At 40.5% G+C, this 24,346-nt stretch overlaps 1 pseudogene; it reads left to right on the top strand.

Moving 5' to 3' along the window:
• The first annotated feature begins 1,459 nt into the window (after positions 1-1,459).
• On the top strand, positions 1,460-23,808 carry LOC100895030 (uncharacterized; annotated as a pseudogene).
• The last annotated feature ends 538 nt before the right edge of the window (positions 23,809-24,346 follow it).

Below are 24,346 nucleotides of genomic sequence, written 5' to 3'. Positions count from 1 at the left end.
ACCCTCTCCACCCCAACCTTGCTTATGACCTATTACTTCAAGACTTGTCCTCTTCAAGAGGTGCCTGACTGTGACTTGCTCACTCTCCACCTCCTTACTCATAATTACTTTCTGGCTCATTCTTCCAAAAATTGCCTTTCCAGGAGTCACTGGGCCTCAGTGGAAAAGACGTGGGATTTAGAGTCCAATGTCACTGGATTTGAATCCTGGCTATGCAGCCCATTGCTGTGTAATTTTGGGAAACTTAATCTTTCTGAGACCCAGGACGTAAAATGTCTCCTGCATGTAAAATCCAGTCTCCCTGGATGTAAAATGAGACTAATAATTTTTTCTTCATTTGTTGATAGAATGTTTAAATATACTAAATGTGAGGTGCCTTGTACAGAGGCTGGCCTAGAGTAAGTGCCTGATCCATGATGAAATGATAACTATCATAATAAGTCATTATCAGTTATCTAACTTTCAGGCTAGAAAATGTCTAATCAACAAATAAATGTAAGGCTATGAAGAGTTACCATCAGGTTGACACTAAAACTATCTGCGAGCATTTTTGACTCAGGGCTATTATGGTTCTTTTAAGAAATACTACGCAGACCTTCACCTACCATTTTTCATCCTAAGATCAGCTTAATTTACCCCCATAAATACCATTTTAAAAGGTTTTATACCCATTAGATTCTAGAAAACACTGGTTGCAAATTAGGGTGACAAAGCTGAGATGAACAAACATCTAGAGGAAGGGCACCAAAAAATAAATAAATAAATAAAACCCAGAAATGATCCAGGAACCAAGAAATGTAGTCAGTTATTCAATAGAGTTCGCACCAGGGCAGCAAACCTTTATGAAGTACCTACTGCTGACCAGACACTGGGAATGCAAAAATGATTAAAACATGCTCCCTGCCACCAAGAAATGTGCATACCAGTGAGGGGACACACACCCAAATTCATTCAAAATGATGAGATGAGTGATGGCATAGAGGTGAGCAAGGGGTCTCATGGGAGTACAGAAGAGGGGTCTTCACCTAACCTGTGGTCAAGGAAAGACTTTCTGAAAAAAATGACACTTGGATTGTCTTGAAAAAAAAATCAAAATTACCTATGGAAAGAAAGATGGAAGGACAACCACTGCAGAGAAGCATACAGCAGTAAAGTGTTCTTAGAACATTAAATGTGTGGGGAGATTGGCAGGAAATTGAGCCAAGCTCTGAGCAGAGGGAAGCTATGTTTCCAATCACACACCAGTCCTCTTTCTTTCTTCAAAAGGAAGGAACCTGCAAATGAACAGCCACCACCTTCTCCTATGTGAAGAGTGCTCCAGGGAGCAGTACTTGGAATCCTGAGGGAGAAAACAAATACCATCAACAACCACAACAAAAACAGGGTGGGCAACTTGAAAGATTATCAATAGTCTCAGCCTTTGCAAATCTGAAATATTCTTGGACACCTAACAGCGGTCATGGGAGGCCATAGGAAGAATGCAAGGAAAGCCACGGAATGTCCATTCGTGATGCCAGCAAAGAACTTCCAACAGGAAAAGAGCCAGTTGGGCACTCTTGTGGGAACAATGCAGCATTGGGACTTGCACTGTGACTGGAATGAAGAATGTACTGAATCTGAATAGGCAAAAAGATAACTTGAGCAGAGACAGCGTGAACTAAGGCTAAGCAGAGACGGCGTGAACTAATAATCGCGGAAGGAGGTGCAAGGCAGGGAGGAGGGGCTGTGTCAGGAGCAGCCTTACCACTGTGGAAGGAAGACTAAGACGTGACATGCCAGTCATGTCAGGGTCTCAAAACTATACCAGCAAGGCCAGGTGCAGTGACTCACTCACACCTGTAATCCCAGCACTTTGGGAGGCTGAAGCGAGCAGATCACTTGAACCCAAAAGTTTGAGACCAGTTCGAACAACATGGCAAAATCTCATCTCTACAAAAAACAAAAGAAATTAGCCAGGCATGGTGGTGCAGTCCTGTAGTAGCAGCTACTCGGGAGGCCAAGGTAGGAGGATCACTTAAGCCTGGGAGATTGAGGCTGCAGTGAGCGATGATCATGCCACCACACTCCAGCCTGGGCAACAGAGTGAGATCCTGTCTAAAAAAACAGTCTCCCAGCAAAGTCAGTATTTGCTCTTATCAGCAATAGGGTCTAAACTATAAGTTCTAGAAAAGTTGAGGGAAAAGATAAAAAGCGATGTTGTAGATAGACTAAGTTGAATCTGAGCGGCCAAAATCCAATGTGAGAGAGAGAGAGTGACTTTTATTTTAATGATCCCAAAGAGGAAACATTTTAGAGAAAGAATGTAGTGAAGGTTTACAGGGAGAACAAAGGAGAGGAAAGATTTCAAATGGCCACTGATTTTTGAACCTGATTGAAGAAACAGAAATACGTTTTATTAAAAATACTATCGTTTGGAAGAGAGAAAGATTGGTTAATGTCTCCAATATTGAAATTAAAAACAGAACTTCTGAGCAAAACTGTTCTGTACAATAGTGACTGGTTCTGAGAAGGAGAAGGGAAGAGGAAATAATATAATGCCTGCACCCTTACCCTTCCTTGTCTCATTCTTAGGTATGAGACACTGAATCTGGCTCCGGAAAATATTGTGAGTCCTCAGAACTTCAGCTTTTAAAGATATTTGGTTTCTTCAAGTTGAGTTATGAAACAGCTAAAGTATAAATTAACAAGAATTCCAATGTCTTGAGCATATAATTCAATAACTGTATAATTGCTAGTTAAAGCACTTTTCAAGGCATGCAACTGTATTGGTTCTACAAGCAGATTTGCTTCATGTGTTTTTCCTCTAGAAAATTAATAATACTGGCAATGTGTTTTTGATGTTCTTTCTAACTTACGTTGTAGAAGGATATTGTTGCAATTGCTGCTTTGTGTATTCTGGCTCTTGAAGATGATTTCTCACTTACTAAGTTTGAAACCTAAATCATGGGTTTGGCTGTGGCTCTTGCCAGAGAGCAATATCACAGAGTTAGGATGAAGTTAAAAAATTTGTGTTGTCGTTTTGGAGTTTTAACTTTATTCAGAAAAAATAACCCTGCATTAACCTAGAATTGCAGACTTGTGAGGTAGACTAATAGTCTGCCTCAGATGAAGCTTTTGCTAGTTCTGAAGGATCTCCAGGGCATGCGCTACTGAAACGGCTCATTCCCAAACTAAGCAATGAATCTAGAATTGACAGCTACACGATTCCATCATACGTCAGGGAGTCACTGTGCTCGGTGCCCAGGCAGTCAGATAACAGGAAACCAATAGGAAAATAGGAATAGCCTCTCTGCTGTTGGAAGAGATGTCAGAGATCATTTTTAGATTACAATCTATTCAGAATCACTAGATTTGAGAACGTATGGGACACTTTTAAGTGTTTTTTTTTAATGCTAATAACTGAAATCATCAAAAATTCAACTTAGCTACTAAAATAGACTTAATTTACCCTCTTAAACAAGGGCATCAAGAACTGATTGATTGATTGATTGATTTTTTTAATTAGACATTTTTAAGAAAAACCAATATGGTTCGAGGTTTTGGGAAAAATGATGGAATTTTTTAAACTTTTTCATGGAAGTTAAACCCTCTTTATTCTAATTTATGCATTTAAGTTTGGGGCTATAAATATCATTTGGTCAAATACCGCCCCTCCCAAAAGAGAACTTGTATTTTAAATACACAGATTCATATTTATGTAAACATAATACTTTTATATTTAACTAAGAAACAAACCTACTACAGTAGATTTAACTTAAACCTACATTTAGTAAAACAAATAAAATTATATATTAGAATCATCAGTTACTAGAGTTACAAAAATTACAAGTTTATTAATGACAAATTTTCTTCACAATTTTGTTTTTCACGATTTCACGAAAATGCTTAAAACACTTCTCATGAAGTCATCTTTGGAATTTTGACAAAAGTTAGACAGATATTTCTGATGGTGGTGCATCATTTTGTTTGTCTACTCTGCAAATATATATATCTGCTCTATAACACTCTCTTTAGCTTATTGGCATAACATTAGAAAGAAAATGGCAAACTGTTCCAGAAAACTGATTCTCAATTGCATCCTTTAAAGCATGTCTTCTGGCTTAAAACGAAAGGGAAATATACAAAGACATAAAAATCAAATGGGTGATACAATTTGAAGTTTCTTCAAAAACTATTATTGGAACCAGAATTGCAAAATTTTAGCTGGAAGATATTGTTAATTATACAGATTTAAAAAAAGAAAAACAACAATTCCAAAAGGCAACTCATGGGGGGTGGGATGATTTAGTGAAAATCTCTAAGGCAGAGAGCTGCTTTTCCCTACCACTTGGCATCAGAATCAGAAAATAATTCTTCCTCAGAAACACCCAAAATGTGGAAGAACTATTGGCAAACTTTACATAAATTTGTGAAGTTACTGCCCAGAAGATGTGATTACAAACAACTAAAAACTCAGCACATGTAACTCTCAGGTAGTTCAACATCAGATTTGTTATATGAGACTTCAGAACACTTATAAATGGACAACCAGGAAGACCTTTTTGATGGTAAACCAGCAACATCTACTGTCTGGAAATGGAAATAGCAATGGAAGGCATTTCCTACACTGTATGCATGGGGCACTGGGAAAAGGCGGTGCGTTGTCACAGGTGCAGCTAAGATGCAAAGCAGAGTGAGCCTGGCTGGTGAGAGTACTCTGCAGACTGAAGAGGAGGAAGAAAATAAAAACAGAAAGAGGAAGAGTTACTTAGCATAAGCAGTGAACCTGCAAAGGTACTAAGCAAGGAGGAAGCCAGGGTGCTCAGGAGAGTATCACCAGGAGTATTATTTTTTCTCTGAGCACTTAGCTCGTTTCAGAGAAAATCTCTCTCCTGTGCCGTTTACTTTTTATCTCTCTGTTCTCTCCTTTCCCACTCTCCTCCCCAACTGTATCTCCTGCAAATCTTTTTGAACTGAAAACTGTTGATGATCTGAAGTTTTTTAAATTGCTTCATAAATCAAGGAATTTCTAGCTTTAAGATAATACAGTGAACATCTACAGCTAGACCCGTCCTTGTAGGACATCTAACAGATAAAGAAACAAGCTAAAGAAATTTAGGTCACTCACCTGCTGGTGAGTGACAAAACCCAGTCTAGACACCAGATTTCCTCACCAACTGGGCCCAGTAAGAATAAATGTCCCTGCAAGGCGGCCATCCCTACAAAAGAGTCCTCAAAAGTTTTCTCGCCCCACTCTGTTCTATTTTTTTTTTTTTTTGCATATGTTTGGAATTTCAGAAGCTCAATAGAATTGTACATTTTCTTCATACACACCTTCCTCATTTTCTTTGAGCTATTTTGAGGTAAATCAGAATTTAATATGAACACGTAGCTTAGAAAGAAGATAAAATGGCAGTTATCTCTAAGTCAATGTATATAATATGATATATTTCTGAAAAGAATAAAATAAATCTACATTTTAAGTTTTTATAATCTCTTTTCAACACACACAGCAAAAGGAAACATCTAGCTTTGTATCTTTATTTCCTTCTTTACGCAACTTTCTGTCATAACATTGTCACTCATTGTCGAATGAAATTTGCCAGATGATCAGGAAATAGCCTTCATTATTTTTTAAAAGCAAGTAGCTTAGGATGGGCTGGGTGCTTGGCTTTATGATAAAGTTTCTAAGTATTACTTTTAATTAATCAGTGTTCTAAAGACCTAATGTATCCCTTAATATATACTTTATCTGCAAGTATAAAACTCTAAACAAACCTTTTTTTCCTTTTTTAACACTTTTTTATTGTAAATTTGTTCAACCATTGTGGAAGACAGTGGCAATTTCTCAAGGATCTAGAACTAGAAATACCATTTGACCCAGCAATCCCATTACTGGGTATATATCCAAAAGATTATAAATCATTCTACTATAAAGACACATGCACGTGTATGTTTATTGTGGCACTATTCACAATAGCAAAGACTTGGAACAAACCCAAATGCTCATCAATGACAGACTGGATAAAGAAAAGGTGGCACATATATGCGATGGAATACTATACAGCCATAAAAAAGGATGAGTTCATGTCCTTTGCAGGGACATGAATGAAGCTGGAAACCATCATTCTCAGCAAACTAACACAGGAACAGAAAATCAAACACCACATGTATCACTCATAAGTGGGAGTTGAGCAATGAGAACACATGGACACAGGGAGGGGTTATCACACACCAAGGCCTGTCAGTGGAGGGGGGCGGCTAGGGGAGGGATAGTACAGGGTGAGGGGCTAGGGGAGGGATAGCTTAGGAGAAATACCTAATGTAGCTGACAGGTTGATGGGTGCAACAAACCACCATGGCACGTGTATACCTATGTAACAAATCTGTACATTCTGCACATGTACCACATAACTTAAAGTATAATTTAGAGTTAACAAGGCCAGAATATTATTCTAATTCATTCGAGGTTTAGAAGCTAACAATGTTGAATTTTACCTGAGCCCTGTCCTCCTAGAAGACATCAAAGGTTAAATGATTAATGCCCCACCCTTTTGTGTTCCATAAAATGGTTTGCTGCAGAGAACCACACTTTCTATGGGACATAGGTAAGACTTGCAGGCACCCCTTTTTCACCTACGACAAGATCAGACACTTTAAAGTATCTTTCTTTGGCTTATAAATGATAAGCTTACAATAAAAGAACTTCTTGTCCCTATTGATCAATAGGAAAAAAATGATTGTTCCTAATCCTTCCTCGAGGTCCCTGATCCTTCAGCCCACCCTCCGCCTTGGCCAGCGTCTCAGCCCTACTAGAAAATAGGCTGGATCAGGATAAAATGCTCCCTGTTCCACTGTCCTATACACTGCTTTCAACCCACTTCCTCACACCGGCTCTTTCTTGCCTCATTCTCTCTTCTTATTTAAAAACATCCTTTTTAAGGCTGGGTGTGGTGGCTCACACCTGTAATCCCAGCACTTTGAGAGGCTGAGGCAGGCAGATCACCTGAGGTCAGGAATTCAAGACCAGCCTGGCCAATATGGTGAAACCTTGTCTCTACTAAAAATACAAAAATTAGCCAGGGATGGTGGCAGTTGCCTATAATCCCAGATACTCAGGAGGATGAGGCAGAAAAATCCCTTGAACCTGGGAGGCAGAGATTACAATAAGCAGGAGAAAACACCGTTTTAACCTCATTATTGAAATAGCAGAAGATTTTATGTCTCAGCATTCTCCTCATTCCAACAGTTTCCCTCCCCCTACCGCAATAGTCTGTTCCCTCCTTGCAATAATCCTTTTGAATAAACCATCTCTTTACTAACCCTGGATTTGTTTTTTATTTGACGAAACAAAGAATTCGAATTTAAACTGAATAAAATCGACTAAATAAATCAGAGTTTAATAAGATAAAGTCTTCTTCCTCTAGAAGCAAAACTATATAATGTTCCTAAGACTATTCCTATTTCTTGTAATTTTTTTCTTTACTCCAAAATAAAATTGCAAAATTTTTCAAGGGCAAGGCTTTATGGAAAATATTTGCATTCAGATGAATAAAAGGTGACATTAATTTTTTTTTCTTTTTTTTTTTTACAAATTCGACTAAAACTCTCAGTATTTTCCCAGTGTCATCCTGGTCTATCAAGTTCGCCACATCTGCCCAGATCCGAGTTTACCTTCAATGAATGAAAGAACTGCTTCTTTAACATAAGCTCCCTAGAACTTCTTGCAACTCACTCTTTTGCAATAGCATGAGAAGTCTAAATACCTTCATTCAAAAGTCCTGTCAACAGGCTTAGTTCTCAGTGGTTTACGGGAAAAGAAATCTAATTTTTCAAGGACAAAAACCACACTGTCACACCTAGTGCTGCCGCAAATCTTCAGGACACTTCTATGTCCAGAACTGACCAATACCATATGCCACATTATGTAAACAAATATGTACCAATGGGCTCAATTGTATAAACCACAGGAGGAAACAAAAATGATGAGCTGAACAGATGTCTTTGAAACATAATCATTTCTCTGGCAATCCAGGAGACAAAGACCCTTTGGTCTGCAGAATAGGTTGGAAATCTTTGTACACTCACTCTTCATTTGAAAAAGATTGCAAACACCAATGAGACAATTAGTTGGCTTTTCATAAACTTAACTGGTCTGGTCTAGGTAAATGTGAATTAATTTAGCCAGTGCCTTTCTACACATGTTGGAAGGAATCATTCATTTCCCTTGACATTAGTTCTAGGCTCAGATCCAATGCCTATATACTCTGATTCATTTCTACTGTATTTATTCAGTGCTGTGATCTATTTATTCCTTTATTTGTTAAATATTTATAGGCCTCCTACTATGTGCTAAGCACTAGGGATACAGTTGTGAACAAAATAGACAAAAATCTCTGTCCTCATGGAACTTGCAATCTAGACAGGAAATAAACTAGATGAATTTTTACAATACAGAATGCTAGATGTATGATGTGCTAAGGAAAAAATAGTAATAAAGCAGAAAAAGGAGCTGCATAATGTTGTGGCACAGGGTGATTTTAGTCACTGAAACGGTGAACTTTTTTTTTTTTTTCAGATAGGATCTCACTTTGTCACCCAGGCTGGAGTGTAGTGGAACGATCACAGCTCACTGCAGCCTCAACCTCCTGAGTGCAAGCGATCCTCTGGTCTCAGCCTCTCGAGCAGCTGGGACTACAGGTTCCTGCCACCACCCCTGGCTAATTTTTGTATTTTTAGTAGACACAGGGTTTCACCATGTTGGCCAGGATGGTCTTGATCTCCTGACCTCATGATCTGCCCACCTTGGCCTCCCAAAGTACTGAGATTACTGGCGTGAGCCACCGCACCTGGCCAGACCTTTTAAGAGTTAAAAGAAAGATGCAAACATGACTCCATAGCAGTTCAGAAAAGGAAACAATCATATTGTTGAGAAGGCTTAGCTGGTAGGGCAAGGTGGGATTGGGAGTTAAAAACACTCCATAGAGGGGCCGGGCGCAGTGGTTCACACCTGTAATCCCAACACTTTGGGAGGCTGAGGCAAGAGGTTTGCTTGAGCCAAGGAGATCGAGACCAGCCTGAGCAACATAGCAAGACCCCATCTCTACAAAAAAATTAAAAATTAGCCAGGCATGGTGTCCCACAACTGTAGTCCCAGAGCCTTAGGCGGCTGAGGTAGGAGGACACTTGAGCCCAGGAGATTGAGGCTGCAGTGAAATATGATCACACCTGCAACAGAGCGAGACTCAGTCTCAAAAAAGTTAAAAAAACAAAATTAATATTTATTTCAACACTCCATAGGAACTTAAGTTTGAAAAGAGTCTTTACAAAGCATGTGAGTCAATGAAGTGGCACCCAGGGTCCCACTAGGGTCAGAATCAAAAAAGGGAAACACATATAAACTTTAAATATTATGCAGATATATAAATGTACAAATATTACCTGTAATCTAAATGTTATGTAATATTTATATTACATACAAAATGTGTGGCCATATATTCAATATATACTATTTCCCCATGCATAGAACTTTCCTTGGTACCTCAAATGTGTTATGAGTAGGGCTTCTTCTTACATTTGTTAATTGAGAAAAAGAGGTGGAAAGTTCTTAGTCACATATAAAGTCCTCGCCAAGGGCAGTGGCTTACACCTATAATCCCAGTACATTGGGAAGCCAAGGCAGGAGGATCACTTGAGGCCAGGAGTTCGAGAGCAGCCTGGCCAACATGGCAAGACTAAAAATACAAAACTTAGCTGAGTGTGGTGGTGCATGCCTACAATCTCCGCTATTCAGGAGGCTGAGGCACAAAAACCACTTGATCCTGGGAGGTGGAGGTTGCAGTGAGCCGAGACTGAGCCACTGCACTCCAGCCTGGGTGACAGAGTAAGATCCTGTCTCACAAAAAATAAAAAAATAAAGTCCTATAAGTGGCGGGTGAGAGGGGGCCAAGAAAATGGAATCCAGTTCTTAATTTGGAAACCAAGAATCCAGATAATTATTTTCTCTCCCTTTGGCCAAAGACAACTATTGAGAGGGCTGAGCGCTGTGGCTCACGCCTGTAATCCCAGAACTTTGGGAGGCCGAGGCAGGTGGATCACGAGGTCAAGTGATCGAGACCATCCTGGTCAACATGGTGAAACCCCGTCTCTACTAAACATACAAAAAATTAGCTGGGCATGGTGGCACATGCCTGTAATCCCAGCTACTCAGGAGGCTGAGGCAGGAGAATTGCCTGAACCCAGGAGGTGGAGGTTGCGGTGAGCCGAGATCGCGTCATTGCACTCCAGCCTGGGTAACAAGAGCGAAACTCCGTCTCAAAAATAAATAAATAAATAAGACAACTATTGAGCAGTACCAGGAAATGTATACCTCCCTCCATACCAACTACAGACCTCTGACTTTACCACAACCATGCTTTCTTACGTCCAGAATCTATACCTTCTCTCCCTTGGCAAAAAAAAAAATCTCTCTCCCTCCTCACGCTCGTGGGTTCCTTTTCCTTCAGTTATCTGTGCCAAGCATTTGCTAGGGTCTAGGGAATTTAATTATGAACGAGAAATAATTATTGGCCTCAACAAGGTGGGGGCCAAGACAAGTAAACAGGCAACTGCAACCTGGTGCGACAGTAATGACAACGCAGAACTACAACAACGCCACCTACCGAGCTGTGGAAGCATAGGAGAGGAGAGACGCAGGCCCCCAGAGCAAGGGATTTACAAGCCAAGACGTGGGGGATGAGTCCTGGAAGGAAAGAGAACTCTTTTTCCTAATCTGAAGAAGCTGGCCCAAGAAAATCAGCCTCCTAAAGTGTTCATGATGAATGGTAGGATAATGCATTTTTCTTCGGGTATGTTTACTTTTTTCTTTTCTTTTTGCAAGGCAAATGGTTTGGCTGGGATAGTCACAAGTGGGGTTCTCTGGACGTCCTTTCTGGTGTTTTGCACATTTCTTATTTTTAAAGAGTAGTAGCTACTCTTTTAAAATCATGAAAAACAGCTAGTATGAGAGTATTCTAAATAAAAGAAATGCACCCTGGGTGGTGGCTCTGTGAAAGGAGACATTTTGGAATAAGATATTTAGAGAGTAGCAGGAGGCCCCCTCCTAGCATAAGGCTCTCGGTTACTCGTGCTGTCAATAACCCAGCCCGAAAAAGAGCTTTGGCAGGACTTGGACCTCTCCCATCACCCAGCAGCCTGGCCCCCTCTCCACCCTTCCTGCAGCACTGACTGGCTGGGCTCAGGCACCCCTACTCTTCTTCCAGAGTAATGCCTACCCTCCTCACTTTGGATTAGTGTCTGCACAGTGGTTAATAGAGAACTGTGGATTTCCTCAGCTTTAAAATTCAACTCCATTCGAATGCTAGGGATCTTGTGTCTCAGTTCCAATTCTTCCATTTGATTTAAGGAAATTAGATTTAAGCCTCAGTTTTCCCGTAAGGTTATCGAAGAATTAGTGATAAAATCTAGTAATTGATAGAACAACAGGGTGACCACAGTCAACAATAATTTATTGTACATTTTTAAGTAACTAAAAGTATAATTGGATTGTTTGTAACATAAAAAAGAATGAATGCTTGAGAAGACGGATACCCTACTTACCCTGATGTGATTACCATGCATTGCATGCCCATATCAAAATATCTCATGTACCCCACAAATATATGCACCTCTATGTACCCACAAAATATAATAATAAAAAACTGTAAAAAAGAAACTTAATAAGTTTCTATTTGTTGCTATTTTAAGTTCTCTAAGACTAAACAGAGATAATACTATTCTATGTATTATCTTTTAAAATGCTCTAAAGATACCCCCTAAATCTTTATTTATAGTATGTGGCAAATATATTTTTTTACAGCTTAGAAAACCTAAATTAATACTTAAGTTGGTGGTCACTTTTTATACTTCTTTCTTTAATATTTGAAAAATATTTTTACATACATGAATTTTTTTATAGAGAGAGACAGGGATCTCGCTATGTTGCCCCGGCTGGTTTTGAACTCCTGGGCTCAAGTGATCCTCCCACTTCAGCCTCCCCAAAGTGCTGAGATTATAGGCATGAATCACCACGCCCAGACAATACATGAGGTTTTTTTTTGTTTTTTTTGTTTTTGTTTTTTTTAAGATGGAGTTTCACTCTTGTTACCCAGGCTGGAGTGCAATGGCGCGATCTCGGCTCACCGCAACCTCCGCCTCCTGGGTTCAGGCAATTCTCCTGCCTCAGCCTCCTGAGTAGCTGGGATTACAGGCACGCGCCACCATGCCCAGCTAATTTTTTGTATTTTTAGTAGAGACGGGGTTTCGCCATGTTGACCAAGATGGTTTCGATCTCTTGACCTCGTGATCCACCCGCCTCGGCCTCCCAAAGTGCTGGGATTACAGGCTTGAGCCACCACGTCCGGCCGATTTTTTTTTTTTTTTAACGAGACAAGGTCTTGCTCTGTCACAGGCTGGAGTGCAGTGGTAAGATCATAGTTCACTGCAACCTCAAACTTCTGGGCTCAAATGATCCTCCTCCCTCTGCCTCCTGCATAGCTGGGACTACAGGCATGTGGCACCATGCCCAGATAATTTTTATTTTTGTAAAGACAAGGTCTTGCTATGTTGCCCAAACTAAGTCTCAAAATTCTGGCCTCCAGGTTGCTCACACCTGTAATCCCAGCACTTTGGGAGAATGAGGCGGGTGAATCACAAGGTCAGGAGATCAAGGCCAACATGGTGACACCCTGTCTCTACTAAAAATACAAAAAAATTAGCTGGGCGTGGCGGCACACATCTGTGGTCCCAGCTACTCAGGAGGCTGAGGCAGAATTGCTTCAACCCAGGAAGCGGAGACTGCAGTGAGCCAAGATCGCGCCACTGGACTACAGCCTGGGTGACAGTGTGAGATTCCATCTCAAAAAAAAAAACACTCCTGGTCTGAAAGGATCCTCTCACCTCGGCCTCCCAAAGGGCTGCCATTAGTGGCATGAGCCCCAGTACCAGACCATGAATTTTAAATTGCATTGTTAATTAAATATATCAGCATAAATACATACCCATTTTAGTACATTCTCTAGTTGTGATAAAAGCAATTAACTGAAGCAGACATGCACTGTATTTATCCCTGCCCTAAAAAAAAAAAAAAAAAGCAATTAAAATATTTTTAAAGAATATCCAAGACTTGGCATATTAATATGTCATAACTCAAAGTGAAAAAATATTAGTGATGCTGACATTATATTGATTTATATCAAGATGATAGCACATTTCATTTTTGTAAATTTAATATTTAAAGCAATAAAATAAAACAGCTGTCCATCTAACGTTTGTTTCTTTAAAGCAGTTGTTCTTTGGGTGTGGTCTCCTGACCAGCAGCATCAGCATCACCCGGGAACTTGTTAGAACGAACAAATCTGGGCTTGGTTTGTTTCTTAATAGAGAGATATTTATAGTGTGTTTTAACAAGACCTCCAGGTAACTCTGATGTAACTTAAAATTTGAGAAATATTGCCTAAGAAGTAACCTCTATTTTTTCCTCTGACTTTTACTTTTATCGTGAAAGTAATTTTATTCTAAAAGAATAAAGAAAAAAACAAGGAAGATTTCCATTGTCTTATTTGGGGGCTTGTTAATTGTAATTAAACAGAAAAGCTACCTCTACAATTTTCATTTGCCCTTTACATAGTTCAAAAGCAATCGTTTGCTGCCCCCTGGCTGTAAAAAGATTCCTTATCTTTCAATAAAACTAAGAAAAAAATTACTTTTGCAAAGAATTGCAGTATCATACTTTATTTTAATTCTAAATATCAAATATAGCTTCTTTGGCATGCAGATTTAGAATTGAATTATTTTTTAATTTTTATTTCTATGCCTTTTTTTCTGGTTATCTTTTGGTCACTGCTAACTTCATTGCTCTGTGGTTAAGCATTGTCTGAGACAAACATGTTCCCATGTATGGCTGGATTTTATGGTGAGGAAATGCTGTTTCATCATGTTCAATCTGCATGTAGTTAATTGCCTGCTTGAACTATATTTGTGAGAGTTCTGGTGGTGGCTTCATCATTTCTCCCCAGAGTTCTGTCCCTTTTTTTTTTTTTTTTTTTTTTTGAGGCTATGTTTTACACACACACACACACACACACACACACCCCTCTTTCTTGATTTATAACTCTTTTTATTATGTAATACTTAATTTTTTTTCTATGTGCCTTTTTGCCTTAATCTATTCTGTCTGATACTAACATTCAAAGCAGCTTTCTTTTCTTTTTACTTGCCTATTTTAGATGTCTCTTGTACATAGCACAAAATTGGATTAATCTATTCTGTGAATATTAATATTTTAGTTAAAGCATTTATTCCATTAACATCTTCTGGATTAATGTATTTGAATGTTACATTTTTCTTCTATTTTTTTCTCTAGCTTCTTTTGCATATTTTTGTCATTCTTTTTTAATTTCTGTACATTTTGAATTTATTAACTCTATTATTTCAGTGGTTCTTCTAAACAATTCTTAGCTGTGTTTGTTCATTAAATCTAGATTTGGATATATGTTACTCTCCTGATTTACATGGTTTTTTTAAATCATGCATTTTCATTCTTTTTTATTGATATGTCATAGTTGCACATATTTAGTTCTGTCTTTTTAAATTTCAGAAGAAATTTGTATTGTTGTTGCATGCTGTCATTTCGTTTCATTATACTTACACATTTGCCACTGTCTGTGCTTTATTTGATTCTTACACTGATGTAATTCTTACATTCTTCGCTTTGGTTAAGTAATCAAAGGATTACTTCTTTGCCCCTCAAACACATCTTTAATGATGTCTCTCTTCTGCAGGTTGTAAGCCCAAAGATACTGGGTTTTTTCTCTTTCTCATGGACATGTTTGGTGGTTAGAAGATTTTATATTTTATTTCAGAAATTGTTCCACTACCTTCTGTCTTCCACCATTGCTAATGAGAAGTCGGCTGTCAGTCTAACGTCTGTTTCTTTAAAGCAGTTGTTCTTGGGGTGTGGTCTCCTGACCAGCAGCATCAGCAACACCTGGGAACTTGTTAGAACTAGCAAACCTGGATTTCGTTTGTTTCTTAATAGAGAGATATTAACAGCGTATTTTAACAAGACCTCCAGGTGACTCTGATGTAACTCAAAGTTTGAGAACTGCTGCTTAAAAGGTAACCTGTCTTTTTTCCTCTGACTGCTGCTAAGATATTCTTTTTACTATTGGTATTCTTTGGTTCATTGTGCCTAAGATTTCTTTTTATCTCTTCAATCTGTTTATATTTTCCGTATGAAATGAGAAATCTACAGCCACTACATTTTGCAGTAATTGCCCCGGATCCTTCTCTGTCTCTCATCCGTAACTCCAGTAAGAAATGGTTCAGTTCTTTATCTTCTGCCCCCCCACCCCCATGGTTCTTAGCCATATTTATGCTCCTCAACTCTTTTTCTGCTTCCCTTGCATTTATTGCTACAACTAGCTTTTAAACTTCCGCTTTCATAAAAATTTCATGTAGAGTTTGTCTCAGTGCTGACTCGTCAGCCCACCCCAAAGAGTCTTCCTTAATTGAATTGTGGTATGATCTGGGTATCATAATTACTTAAAGTGCTCCAGGGGATGTTTATGCAGCAGATAGTATTCAAGAAACAAATTTTTTTTTTCTTTTTGGTTGTATGTAATCTAAAAGCTATTTACTTAGGACTTTTGTTGCGGGTTTCCATTTTGCTTTTATTTTAGCAATTGTAATTGTCCTGTAGAAATCATACATTTTTAATTTATGTATTGATTTCTATATTTTTATATATTATATATCAGTGGTTTGAGACAGGGTCTCATTCTTTCACCCAGGCTGGCAGTGCAGTGGCACAATCTCAGCACACTGCAACCTCCATCTCTCAGATTCAAGAGATCCTCCCACCTCAGCCTCCCAAGTAGCTGAAAATACTGGCATGTGCCATCACGCTCAGCTAATTTTTTTTTATTTTTTATTGCATTTTAGGTTTGGGGGTACATGTGCAGAGCATGCAATACAGTTGCATAGGTACACACATGGCAGTGTGTTTTGTTTGCTTTCTCCTCTTCACCCACATTTGGCATTTCTCCCCAGGCTATCCCTCCCCACCTCCCCCTCCCATAGGCCCTCCCCTTTTCCCCCAATAGACCCCAGTGTTTAGTACTCCCCTTTCTGTGTCCATGTGTTCTCATTTTTCATCACCCGCCTATGAGTGAGAATATGCGATGTTTCATTTTCTGTTCTTGTGTCAGTTTGCTGAGAATGATGTTCTCCAGATTCATCCATGTCCCTACAAACAACACAAACTCATCATTTCTGATTGCTGCATAATATTCCATGGTGTATATGTGCCACATTTTCCCAATCCAGTCTATCATCAATGGGTATTTGGGTTGATTCCAGGTCTTTGCTATTGTAAACAGTGCTGCAATGAACATTCGTGTGCATGTGTCCTTATAGTAGAACGATTTATAGCCCTTTGGATATATACCCAGTATGTCCTGGATGGTTTTGCCTAGATTTCCTTCTAGGGTTTTTATGGTGCCAGGTCTTATGTTTAAGTCTTTAATCCATCTGCAGTTAATTTTGGTGTAAGGTGTCAGGAAGGGGTCCAGTTTCTGCTTTCTGCACATGGCTAGCCAGTTTTCCCAGCACCATTTGTTGAACAGGGAATCCTTTCCCCATTGCTTGTTTTTGTCGGGTTTATCAAAGATTGTACGGTTGTAGATAAATAGGTTGTGTTGCCTCTAATGCCTCTGTTCTGTTCCATTGGTCTATATCTCTGTTTTGGTACCAGTACCATGCTGTTTTGATTACTGTAGCCTTGTAGTATAGTTTGAAATCTGGTAGTGTGATGCCCCCTGCTGTGTTCTTTTTGCTTAGAATTGACTTGGCTATGCGGGCTCTCTTTTGGTTCCATGTGAAGTTCATGGTGGTTTTTTCCAGTTCTGTGAAGAAAGTCAATGGTAGCTTGATGGGTATAGCATTGATTCTGTAAATTACTTTGGGCAGTATAGCCATTTTTACGATATTAATTCTTCCTAACCATGAACATGGAATGTTTCTCCATCTGTTTGTGTCCTCTCTGATTTCGTTGAGCAGTGGTTTGTAGTTTTCCTTGAAGAGGTCCCTTACGTTCCTTGTGAGTTGTATTCCAAGGTATTTTATTCTTTTTGTAGCAATTGTGAATGGCAGTTCGTTCTTGATTTGGCTGTCTTTAAGTCTGTTATTGGTGTAGAGGAAGGCTTGTGATTTTTGCACATTGATTTTATATCCTGAGACTTTGCTGAAGTTGCTTATCAGTTTCAGGAGTTTTTGGGCTGAGGCGATGGGCTAGGTATACTATCATGTCGTCTGCAAATAGAGACAATTTGGCTTCCACCTTTCCTATTTGAATACCCTTTATTTCTTTTTCTTGCCTGCTTGCTCTGGCTAGAACTTCCAGTACTATATTGAATAGGAGTGGTGACAGAGGGCATCCTTGTCTAGTGCCAGATTTCAAAGGGAATGCTTCCAGTTTTTGCCCATTAAGTATGATATTGGCTGTTGGTTTGTCATCAATAGCTTTTATTGCTTTGAGATACGTTCCATTGATACCGAGTTTATTGAGGGTTTTTAGCATAAAGGGCTGTTGAATTTTGTCAAATGCCCTCTCTGCATCGATTGAGATAATCATGTGATTTTTGTTTTTGGTTCTGTTTATGTGGTGAATTACATTTATAGACTTGTGTATGTTGAACCAGCCTTGCATCCCTGGGATAAATCCTACTTGATCATGATGAATAAGTTTTTTGATTTGCTGTTGCAATCGGCTTGCCAATATTTTATTGAAGATTTTTGCATCTATGTTCATCATGGATATTGGCCTGAAGTTTTCTTTTCTTGTTGGGTCTCTGCCGGGTTTTGGTATCAGGATGATATTGGTCTCATAGAATGATTTGGGAAGGATTCCTTCTTTTTGGATTATTTGGAATAGTTTCAGAAGAAATGGTACCAGCTCCTCTTTGTGTGTCTGGTAGAATTCGGCTGTGAACCCATCTGGACCTGGGCTTTTTTTGTGTGGTAGGCTCTTAATTGCTGCCTCGACTTCAGACCTTGTTATTGGTCTATTCATAGTTTCAGCTTCCTCCTGGTTTAGGCTTGGGAGGACACAGGAGTCCAGGAATTTATCCATTTCTTCCAGGTTTACTAGTTTATGTGCATAGAGTTGTTTGTAATATTCTCTGATGATGGTTTGAATTTCTGTGGAATCTGTGGTGATTTCCCCTTTATCATTTTTTATTGCATCTATTTGGTTGTTCTCTCTTTTCTTTTTAATCAATCTGGCTAGTGGTCTGTCTATTTTGTTGATCTTTTCAATAAACCAGCTCTTGGATTTATTGATTTTTTGGAGGGTTTTTCGTGTCTCAATCTCCTTCAGTTCAGCTCTGATCTTAGTTATTTCTTGTCTTCTGCTGGGTTTTGAGTTTTTTTGATCTTGCTCCTCTAGCTCTTTCAATTTTGACGATAGGGTGTCAATTTTGGATCTCTCCATTCTTCTCATATGGGCACTTATTGCTATATATTTTCCTCTAGAGGCTGCTTTAAATGTGTCCCAGAGATTCTGGCATGTTGTGTCCTCGTTCTCATTGGTTTCGAAGAACTTCTTTATTTCTGCCTTCATTTCATTGTTTATCCAGTCGACATTCAAGAGCCAGTTGTTCAGTTTCCATGAAGCTGTGTGGTTCTGGGTTGGTTTCTGAATTCTGAGTTCTAACTTGATTGCATTATGGTCTGAGAGACTGTTTGTTATGATTTCAGTTGTTTTGCATTTGCTGAGCAGTGCTTTACTTCCAATTATGTGGTCAATTTTAGAGTAGGTGTGATGTGGGGCTGAGAAGAATGTATATTCTGTGGATTTGGGGTGGAGAGTTCTGTAAATGTCTATCAGGTTTGCTTGCTCCAGGTCTGAGTTCAAGCCCTGGATATCCTTGTTGATTTTCTGTCTGGTTGATCTGTCTAATATTGACAGTGGAGTGTTAAAGTCTCCCACTGTTATTGTGTGGGAGTTGAAGTCTCTTTGTAAGTCATTAAGAACTTGCCTTATGTATCTGGGTGCTCCTGTATTGGGTCCATATATGTTTAGGATCGTTAGCTCTTCTTGTTGTATCGATCCTTTTACCATTATGTAATGGCCTTCTTTGTCTCTTTCAATCTTTGTTGCTTTAAAGTCTATTTTATCAGAGATGACAATTGCAACTCCTGCTTTTTTTTTTTTGCTCTCCATTTGCTTGGTAAATCTTCCTCCATCCCTTTATTTTGAGCCTTTGTGTATCCTTGCATGTGAGATGGGTTTCCTGGATACAGTACAATGATGGGTTTTGGCTTTTTATCCAATTTGCCAGTCTGTGTCTTTTGATTGGTGCATTTTGTCCATTTACATTTAGGGTTAATATTGTTATGTGTGAATTTGATACTGCCATTTTGATGCTAGCTGGCTGTTTTGCCCATTAGTTGTTGTAGATTCTTCATTATGTTGATGCTCTTTAGCGTTTAGTGTGATTTTGGAATGTCTGGTACTGGTTATTCCTTTCTATGTGTAGTGCCTCTTTCAGGAGCTCTTGTAAAGCAGGCCTGGTGGTGACAAAATCTCTGAGTACTTGCTTGTTTGCAAAGGATTTTATTTTTCCTTCACTTCTGAAGCTCAGTTTGGCTGGATATGAAATTCTGGGTTGAAAATTCTTTTTTTTAAGGATGTTGAATATTGTCCCCCACTCTCTTCTGGCTTGTAGAGTTTCTGCCGAGAGATCTGCTGTGAGTCTGATGGGCGTCCCTTTGTGGGTGACCCGACCTTTCTCCCTGGCTGCCCTTAGTATTTTCTCCTTTATTTCAACCTTGTTCAATCTGACGATTATGTGCCTTGGGGTTGCTCTTCTTGCGGAATATCTTTGTGGTGTTCTCTGTATTTCCTGTAATTGAGTGTTGGCCTGTCTTGCTAGGTGGGGGAAATTTTCCTGGATAATGTCCTGAAGAGTATTTTCCAGCTGGGATTCATTCTCTTTGTCACATTCTGGTATACCTATCAAACGTAGGTTAGGTCTCTTCACATAGTCCCACATTTCTTGGAGACTTTGTTCATTCCTTTTTGCGCTTTTTTCTCGGATCTTGGTTTCTCGTTTTATTTCATTGAGTTGATCTTCGACTTCTGATATTCTTTCTTCTGCTTGGTCAATTCGGCTGTTGAAACTTGTGCATGTTTCGCGAAGTTCTCGTATTGTGTTTTTTAGCTCCTTTAATTCATTCATATTCCTCTCTAAGTTATCCATCCTTGTTATCATTTCCTCGAATCTTTTTTCATATCTTTTTTCAAGGTTCATAGTCTCTTTGCATTGATTTAAAACATGTTCTTTTAGCTCACAAAAGTTTCTCATTATCCACCTTCTGAAGTCTAATTCCGTCATTTCGTCACAGTCATTCTCCGTCCAGCTTTGTTCCCTTGCTGGTGAGGAGTTTTGGTCCTTTCTAGGAGGCGAGGTGTTCTGGTTTCGGGTGTTTTCCTCCTTTTTGCACTGGTTTCTTCCCATATTTGTGGATTTATCCGCCTGTCATCTGTGTAGTTGCTGACTTTTCGATTGGGTCTCTGAATGGACACCCAGATTGTTGATGATGAAGTATTTCTGTTACTTGGTTTTCCTTCTACCAGTCTACCCCCTTTGCTGTACGACTGCTGAGGTCCACTCCAGGCCCTGCTTGTCTGGGGTGCACCTATAGCAGCTGCGGAACAGTGAGGGGTGCTACCAGTTTCTTTTTCTCCTATCTTTGTCCTAGAATGATGCCTGCCAAATGTCAGTCTTTTGGATATAGAGGGGTCAGGGAGCTGCTTGCGGAGACAGTCTGTACTTTATAGGAGCTCAATTGCTGAGCTGTGAGCTCTATTGTTCATTCAGGGCTGTTAGGCTGCTATGTTTAATTCTGCTGCAACAGAACTCATAAAAAAAAAAACCCCTTTTTTTCCCAGCTGCTCTTTCTGAAGGGGTTGGGGCTTTATTTTTGAGTGTCCGCTGTGCTGTACTGCCCAGCTAGGAGGTAGTCTAGTCACTATTTGCCTGCCGAAGCTCTGCCCTGCTGGTGTGAGGTTCGCCCTGTTGCTGCAGGCTCTGCCCTTCTGCTGCAGTCTCCACCCTGCTGCCATGGGCTATGCCCTGCGGCAGAGTCTCTCTGTTGTACCGGGTTGCCTCGGCAATGGCAGGCTGCGTCAGCAATGGGCGTGTATCTCAGTAGGGGCTGATTGCCTCAGTAATGGCGGACGCCCCTCTCCCATGGAGCTGCATTTTAAGGGAACCTCCTCACCGGGAGCTTTTGAAATCGCCGTTTTGTTTGTCGCACTGTGCTACCCCAAATGCTGTGTACCTGGGATTTCCTGGGCTGGCTTACTGTCCAAGTCCTGTTCAGTCTCAAGTTCAGCCCTCTCAGGTCTCAGTTTGCCAGTTCAACAGGGCACCTGTAACAGTGCGCTTTTGTATGGAGCACTGTGGAGCGCCTCTGCACTCCGGCGTGGGCCGCAGCCACACCGGCTGCCGCCTACACCAGCCAAAACCTCTGCTTGGCATCCCGCGACTCTTTTATACCTGGGAATTTCCCCGTTCTGTGGGCAACTAAGATCCGTCTGGAAATGCGTCCCCAACTCACCCTCTCCGTGCATCCAGAGAGAGCTTCAATCCTGGGTTGTTCTCACAGCGCCATCTTGAGTCCTCTCCCTCAGCTAATTTTTTTTTTTTTTTTTTAGTAAAGATAGGGTTTTATCAAGTTGGCCAGGCTGGTCTCGAACTCCTGACCTCAAATGATCTTCCTGCCTCAGCCTCCCAAATTGCTGGGATTACAGGCATGAGCCACCATGCTGGGCCTATGTTTATGTAAATAACAGTGGTAAAAATAGTCCTGGCAAGGGCAGAAATACCAGTCAATATAAGTAACAAAGAGAATTATTCTCTCTGTAAATATTTACATCTGTGAAATCTGAATATCCTGGGACACTGTAATTAAGCTGAATATAGGGATAAAATCAAATATTGGGAGAATTATGGTCACAAGACAGCTCATAATGGAACAGTTTTGAGTAACATCTGTTTTGGACCACAAACTTGATGGAGGAGGCAGATCTTCTAAAACTGAGGAGCAGGGCTGGGTGAGGGTGAGGTTTGTGAGTGCAGAGCCAGGGAACAGCCACTCACTCTGAGCCTGCCCTGGGTTTGTCAGACACCAAAAGTGCCTTCTTAAATGTACACACTTACCGAGCAGCCTGGGCTACCTCATCCCAGTCCTGGCCCTGGTGAGAGGAAAAACAGATCCCAATAAGAATAGAGTAAGATTTGTAGAAATAGACAGATAGAACTGTTTTTGCCATGCTGCAGAGAAAATAAAAGAGAAATTAAGCAGCCTTAACAGCTGTGAAAAATTAACCTATCTATTCTAACTCATTTATGGTGACAGCATTCTGATCATCCTGGTTTTGTTTCATGTATCACATAGAAACGGGACAGAATGTCTCTGAGTTCATAGATCCTACAGCTGTTCTAGACTCCCTGCTCCACAACCTGCCAGGGTCACTTAGATACTGAAATCTTTTGCATTTGTATTCAGGGCCACCATTGCTTTGAGACCCTCTAATATAGTCTGCATGTATATCCCCATGCAACTCTCATATGGAAATGTAATTCCCAATGTTGGAGGTGGGGCCTGGTGGGAGGTGATTGGATTGTAGAGGTGGATTTCTCATGGATGGTTTAGGAGAGTACACACCAGGGAGAAGACTTACAAATGCAGCAACCGCAGGAAAGCCTTAACAGCCCTTCAGCCCCTAGGAGCCAATGAGGTGAGGAACTCACCACAAAGAGAAATCCTCTGACTGCAGTCAGTGTGGAAATACATTCTGGACACTCTCAGCCCTGAAAATCCACAAGAGAGTTCACACTGGCAAGAGGCCGTATAAGTGTGATCAGTGTGGGAAGCTGTACAACCAGAGCTGCCACCTCATCACACACAAGAGAACACACACCAGAGAGAGGCCCTACAAGTGTCACGACTGTGGGAAAGCTTCCCAGTGCCCCTCCCACCTCAAAGGACATGTGAGGAATCACACAGGGGAGAAGCCTTATGAATGCACACAGTGGGGCAAAGCTTTCTGCTGGAAGTCAAACTTTAATTTGCACAAGAAGAACCACATGGTGAAGAAGACCTACAAATGCAAAGAATGTGGGAAATCCTTTGGCGATCTCGTGTCCCAGAGGAAACACATGAGATTCATATTGTCAAGAAACCTGTGGAATGTCAGCAGTGTAGGAAAACCCTCTGAAACCAGTCCATCCTTAAGACTCACATGAACTCTCACACTGGAGAGAAAGTGTACGGGTGTGATCTTTGTGGGAAAGCCTTCGGCTGCTTGCTCAAACCTCACCACACACAGGAAAATACACACTCAAGAGAAACATAATGAATGCACCGCCTGTAGGAAAGTCTTCAGTGATTGTTTATATTGGAGGAAGTACATGGGCATTCGCTTGCAAAGAAATGTGTGGAATGTAGGCAGTGTGCAAAGCCTTCAGGAACCAGTCAATGCTGAAGATGAACATGCGAAGCCACACAAGGGAGAAACCGTAGGAATACGATCACTGTGCAAAAGCCTTCAGCATCAGCTCCAACCTGAACATGGACAGGAGTCTCCATACCAGGGAAATGCCCTACGAATGCCTTGTCTGTAGGAAAGCCTTCAGCGATCATTCATCCCTCAGGAGCCATGTGAAAACTCACCAGGGAGAGAAGCTCTTTGTTTCATCCATGTGGAAAAGGCTCCAGTGAGCTGTCTGCTTGAGAGACACAGGATTACTCAGACCAAAAACAGACCTCATGGTGTAAAAGGAAGCCTCTGTAAGCCCACACCTTCCTGGGTGCAAAAGAATCTGTGTAACTGGGGAGAAGCCCAATTCCTGTAAAAACTGTGGGAAGGGCCAGGCACGGTGGCTCACACCTGTAACCTAAGCACTTTGGGAGGCCGAGGTGGGTGGATCACCTGAGGTCGGGAGTTTGAGACCAGCCTGACCAACATAGAGAAACCCCATCTCTACTTAAAATACAAAATTAGCTGGCTGTGGTGGCACATACCTGTAATCCCAGCTACTCAGGAGGCTGAGGCAGGAGAATCACCTGAACCTGGGGGGGATGGGCAGAGACTGCAGTGAGCCAAGATCGCGCCATTGCACTCCAGCCTGGGCAACAAGAGCAAAACTCCATCTCAAAAAAAAAAAAAAAAAAAAAAAAAAAAAAAAAAAAAAGGCCAGGCATGGTGGCTCAAGCCTGTAATCCCAGCACTTTGGGAGGCCAAGGCGGGTGGATCACG

The sequence above is a fragment of the Callithrix jacchus genome, chromosome 16 (genome assembly GCF_049354715.1).
Source record: "Callithrix jacchus isolate 240 chromosome 16, calJac240_pri, whole genome shotgun sequence".
In the NCBI taxonomy this organism is placed as follows: domain Eukaryota; kingdom Metazoa; phylum Chordata; class Mammalia; order Primates; family Cebidae; genus Callithrix; species Callithrix jacchus.
This window is presented reverse-complemented; position numbering and strand designations above follow the sequence as displayed.